Here is a 6,433-nt window from a genome sequence, read left to right as displayed (position 1 = left end):
CTCTGGGACACTGTTGCCCTTCCAAGACTTAGCAGTCAAGCATGGACTTCCGGGGCAAATGCTGTTTAGGTATTATCAGCTGAGGCATGCAGCTAGGGCACAATTTCCACAGACTATCAACCTAACTGTTGACCCCATTGAGGAGACTCTAGCTCAGGAGACCCTTAAAAAAACACTCTCTACACTGTATTTGGCCCTTCTGGAGGTTGACTCTCCTAAGATGAACTCTCTCTGGGACAGGTGGTAGTCTGATATCCCTAGCCTTGATAGGGAAGCATGGGAGGAGTGTTTTGAGGATGGGGCAAAGTTAATGATTTTGTCTAGGGATAAACTGATACATACTAAATTCATGCACCGTGTCTACTACACACCAGACTGCATCAGATATACCCTGATAGATCACCTGGCTGTCCTAGGTGTCATTTCCCTGATGGCACATTTCTTCATATGTTCTGGACCTGCCCGTTGATGGTGGCATATTAGGGGAAGGTGTTTGATTGCATCAATATGCGTCTCACGCTATCTATCCCTGTACTGCCTGAGTTGGCTCTGCTTGGGATTTATGACGATGACCAGCGCCCTCGGTATACAAAGCTGCTTGTTTCTATGCTGCTTTTTTATGCCAAAAAAGAAATTCTTAACAAGTGGTCCTCTCCCTCTCCCCCCCACGGTTGAAGCATGGGATTCCTCTGTGAATGCAATGCTACCAATGTATAAGCTGACTTATATTAATAGGCGTTGCCCGTAGAAATTTGACCGAGTCTGGCTCCCTTGGACACAACAGTTTTAATTTATGTTGCTACTGGATGTGGGTTGCTTTCTTACTGTTGATTTTTCTTGACCAGTATGAGGGTTGGGTGGGACTGGCACTATGACTTGCACATGGATCATGGTACACACTGTCTTCCTGTTAATTTTCTATACCTGTTTATGTATTGCTTCTGATTGTGCTATATACATCTGTTATTTGTATTTTGATGTCTTCTAAATAAAGACCAACCTTTTTGTTAAAATAAGGGGTCCAGAGGCGCAGGGTGCTGTGTAATGTAAAGGGGTGCAGGGTGCTGTGTAATGTAAAGGGGTCCAGAGATGCAGGGTGCTGTGTAATGTAAAGGGGTGCAGGGGGGTGTGTAATGTAAAGGGGTCCAGAGATGCATGGTGCTGTGTAATGTAAAGTTAAATTAAAACAAATTATTTGTTACAAATATTTTTTTCCTCTTTGTGTACGTTTAGATGGGGGGGGGGGCACAGGATTAGCTCGCACAGGGCGCCTGAACACCTAAGGTCGGCCCTACTTCCCTCAGTGTCATCTGTTATGTCAGATACCCTTGTTCTATTACTAATCAGTGCCAAGACTCAAACTGAAACACATACATTAACTACAGCCTTCTAAATTTCTCAAATAAACAAAAAAAAAGAATACCTAGGGCTAATACACGCTATATAAACATGTAATATGTGTTTGAAGGTACTACCTTTAATTTGGCTGGCCTTGGTGGTATCAGGGACAAGAAATGCAAGTTTAGATGACACTGAGGGAAGTGGGGATCTGTCACAGAGGTAAGAGAATAAACAACTGTCACTGAGGGAGTAAATAAATGTCTGGCACTGAAGAATGAAAAGAAAGCCTGATGCAGATGCAGGGAGGACATGCATTGAGCACAGTTTAGACAAATGTATTGACATATAACAACTGTTAGTGAATGCCCTTCAATTATTCACATGTTAGTGCTATTAAATAGAATGCTTAATGAATCAAAGAGATGATACTTGATGATATTGTTAGCAACAATTCAGAGTCATGCCTCTCTTAGAAGCCGCAGGAAGTGGGTGGAAGATATAGGTGAGATAGACGGAGACCAGTGGGAGAGGGCGCTTGAATCTGTCCCGGTGGTATCTGTCTCTGCGTCGCACAAATTGTATAAAAATATAGAGACGTACATTGGAATATTATAGGAATGTAAAAATGTTGTACAATGTATGTCAATTGAAATGCAATGGATGCCGATCAGGCATATCTATGTATGAAATAAGAAAAAATAAAATAAAAATAAAGTGGATTAAAAAAAAAAAAGAGATGATACTTGTGCTGCTACGCAGATACGTTGTGGTGCTATTCAGAATTCCCAGAATCACCAAAGGATATAATGTGTGTTGCCACTGGTACAGCATCATAATAATGAGAATCCAGCCTAAAGGTTGCACACAAATAGTGCAATGCCTTTAGGCCTTTGCATATTATCACTATACCAACCCACCAAACTCCTTAGTGTAAATTCTCCATACTCCGTAACATAGCACAAATATGTCAAGCACACAGAATTCTGTATTGGATAAAAAGGAAGTTGCATGGTTTACAGAAGTCACCATTACATTACCATTACCATTACCATGCCATTACATTAAGCACACTGCACCAAGCACTTTACTACTTCAGCTGGCAGCTACATACATTTTTTCAAAGCAATGAATATTCACTCCGTTTCATTTGCATTCCATCAAAATAAATGTAAGAAACTTAATTTACTGAAACCTGAAAAATCTGTCATTGGTGTAGTGACACTTTAATAGCTTCTTAACACTCTCTTTCAGCACTCACAACATTTTTCCTTGTTTTTGTTCATATTTAGGGCTCAGTTACATGTGAGCCTTTAGATTACTGAGTAGTGTGATGGTGGGCTCCTGGCATTTGTTTTTTTTTTTGCAAGAAACTAAAATCAGTGCATGGAAATTGAGTGTTGTATTTATAAGAGATTCGTGAGAAATATACCCAACATTCGTCCATATTAAAAATTCTGTATTATACACAGTTTCAGCACCATGGATAGCAATTGTCAGTAAGTGGATGAAATAATGAATGAATACACTGTTATTATTCGCCCAAAACATTCCCTCAGAGGTGAAAAATAAATGCTACTGACCAAGATTTGATCAAGTGAGATTCAAACTAATACAAATTCAATACAGATTCCTGTCAGAAAATGTTGGGTGAATTCCGTTAAATCTTTCTTTACATATATTTTTACTGAAACAAGCATATTTCAATAACCAATCATTGATAAATACGCACCAGCATTTATTTAAACAAACTTAAATCTCATGTAGTCATTACAAATGTTATACACAGTATATCACTGCAAACTAACTTACATTTATTTTCTCTTTGTAAAGTTTTTTTTTTATTTCGTTTAGTTTTAAAGTGAGACATATCGGCAGTGGCCAAACAAATGTATTAAAATGAAATCACATTACTGAGTGTATAATAAGCAGCATACAGTACAATATTAGCTCTAATTTTTGAAGAGAGTGTGTACAAGAGAGACATTTGTAACATACAAGGTAGGCTAATTTTAGCAAATATTTTAAATAGCATTTCCCACATCTTCACTATCATAATGGTTGACACCTGAAACCCCCATATCTGGCAATAGGGGCAACTCTCAAAGTATCTTTCCGCTTGAACTCTCATGAACAGATAAACTTTCCCCTATGCTAAGTGCTTATGAGTGCTACTGAATTTGAATAAATACTGGTTAAAGAAGAACTATTGTGCATTTTTATTCATTTTATATTGCATAACATCATGTGAAAACTATTTTTCCATTACTTGTATAATGTTACACGCTAGCGTTCTTGTGTCACATTTCATAATAATTTTGCACATATTTATGAAATGTGTATGTCAAACCATGTTGTTTGCAGTTAGTTAGAGCCATAACATATTAATGAGGTGGGTAACTACATGGCAAATGAGGTTCAATGTAGAAAAATGTAAAAAAATGCATTTGGTTGTCAAAAATACAAATTTATACTCTGGGGGAATCTAAGATAGGCTCAGCAAAGCTCCTAACAAAGCAAACAGAATATTGGCATGCATTAAAAAGGGGATTAAAGGGGTGTTCCAGGCATTTTTTGTGTTTATTAAAAGTCAGCAGCTACAAAAAGTGTAGCTGCTGGCTTTTAATAAACACACACTCATCTGCTCCACGTTCCAGCGATGCGCAGACCGGGGCTCCGCTCCTCTCCCCCCCTCCCCTGCCGTCGTCTTCATCCTAAGTGTGGGCACCCGGCCGTGACAGCTTTCGGCTTCACGGCCGGGCACCCACTGCGCATGTGCGAGCGGCGCTGCGCTCTCTTATTGGACAGGTGATCGCATGGGACCTGTCATGTGTCCCAGGCGATCGCCTACTGCAGCCCCTCCCTGTAGGCGATTAAGCTATTCGCCTACGGTGCCCCTCGGCGGAAGGAGGAAGTGGGAGAGGAAGTCCCACTCCTCCTGAAGCCCCCACTAACCCCCCCCCAAAAAAATTACATGCCAAATGTGGCATGTAAGGGGGCGAGGAGTGGGTTAAGCGGAAGTTCCAATTTTGGGTGGAACTCCGCTTTAACTCCAGAGATAAAACCATAATTATTCCGCTCTACAAGACTCTGGTCCGGCCGCACTTAGAGTATGCTGTCCGGCTCTGCGCACCAGTCCTCAGGAAGGATGTATTGGAAATGGAGTGAGTACAAAAAAGGGCAACAAAGCTAATAAAGGGTCTGGAGGATATTAGTAATGAGTAAAGGTTGCGAGCACTGAACTTATTCTCTCTGGAGAAGAGACGCTTGAGAGGGGATATGATTTCAATTTACAAATACCATACTGGTGACCCCACAATAGGGATAAAAGAGGGTTCTTTACTATAAGAGCAGCAAGGATGTGGAATTCCCTTCTACAGGCGGTGGTCTCAGCGGGGGGGCATGGATGGTTTCAAGAAACTATTAGGTAAGCATCTGAACGACTACAACATACAGGGGTATACAAGGTAATACTGACATATAATCACACACATAGGTTGGACTTGATGGACTTGTGTCTTTTTTCAACCTCACCTACTATGTAACCAGTTTTGTCAAAATTCACTTCACAAGGTCATGTGTTTGCAGATCCACTAGCTCATTTTATTAAATAAAGAAAGGAAGAGGTACAGCGCAAATTCTAGTGTATAGAAATTCTGATGTGATACCAGAAAATTCCTGACGTGACACAAATAAATGAAGGTGACACAAAATCGTAAGGTCAATTGCTATGCATCACTGAAACTAAACAATTGACTATAAATAAAAATGCACGTGAAAAGCAAAAATAACTTGTAAATGAAAACAATATATGAATGTGTATAAAATCTGTGAATGAATGAGATTGTGCAAGCAAAAAAGACTACAGGTGAGGTATTAGTCCATATGCTCCCAGATATCTTAAAGAAGAATGAACTTCACAGCGAATGTCTTCAGAAAAAAGGATAGTACAGGGCTGACACAACCTTCCACCAAGGCACACCTGAGTGACAAAACAATGCCCTTACCAGATGTGGAGACCACAACGGTGGTCAGACTGGACCCGGGTATATTTAGAGTCACCCAAATGACTGTATGTAGCACACTGGATCTGCTTCAAGCTATTTCCCATCAGTCAGAACGGATGAATGGCTCAGATGCAAAAAGAAAAGAAAAAGGGCCCATAGTGCAACTTTGCAAAACAATTTAATGATCAAAGTAAAATATTGCACTTACAGATAGGTGGAGAATCATAAGCCCAATAAGGTGCACAAAGTGCGGTTTCAAAAGCTGAATCTCGGCGTCCTCTATGGCTTCCCCTTCTTGGGTCAGTTCAGGTTAGCGTGAAAAACGTCAGAGTGAAAGCTCTTTGCCAAATTAAAGAGAATCTATATTAAAATGATTGACAGATGTGCATTAAATTATAGGGAAATTATATGTAAATTACCCAGTAAGGAAGTAGTACACTTCTCTATTGGATAAAATAACATAACACCACAAACAAATTCCAAGCATTGTATGGAAAAAAAAAAAAAAATGTACAGTTCAGTAACTACTGTGTACAACTTGTACTCGAAATGACAGCTTAACACCAGCAATATATATCAGGAAGATCATTTAGATGTGTTTAATGCTCCCTTTTTTATTATAAGTATCACTAACTTTATTTGAAATTTGTGTTGGCATTTTCTTTTGTCCCATGCATTCTGACAATGAGGCACAGTTTTACGCATAGATCAGCTAGTCTATCTGAGATATCCATCTGACCGCTCCCTTCTCGGCCTTTTGGCTAAGATCAAGATCAAGTGTAGTATCTGTTCTTATCAGTTGAAAAATGGTGGCGCTGTGCTAACTGTCCCTGATCAATGACGGTCGATTAGGGGTGGTGATGGCTATGCAAAACCACTTGGCGTAATGGTAACCTGGTATCAGGGCGGACCGTAAGCGTACTGCTCGACAGTTTAACTGAGGGACGTTATTAGGCCACCTTAAGAGAAAGCCAAAAGGGAAGCCTCTTGATGGGGATGGAGAACCACTGGGTCTGGCCAAAGTGTCAGGTCCCTGGCATTCTGGCCTAGATTTGTGTGGCCTCTTTGCCTGGCAGTTTTTTGGGAAA

General features: G+C 40.2%; 1 pseudogene; it reads left to right on the top strand.

Moving 5' to 3' along the window:
* The first annotated feature begins 6,086 nt into the window (after positions 1-6,086).
* LOC120925251 lies at positions 6,087-6,225 on the top strand (annotated as a pseudogene).
* Positions 6,226-6,433: the final 208 nt, after the last annotated feature.

Source organism: Rana temporaria, chromosome 1 (genome assembly GCF_905171775.1).
Source record: "Rana temporaria chromosome 1, aRanTem1.1, whole genome shotgun sequence".
Lineage (NCBI taxonomy): Eukaryota > Metazoa > Chordata > Amphibia > Anura > Ranidae > Rana > Rana temporaria.
The sequence above is the reverse complement of the archived record's forward strand: the minus strand, read 5'-3'. Positions and strand labels throughout refer to the sequence as shown.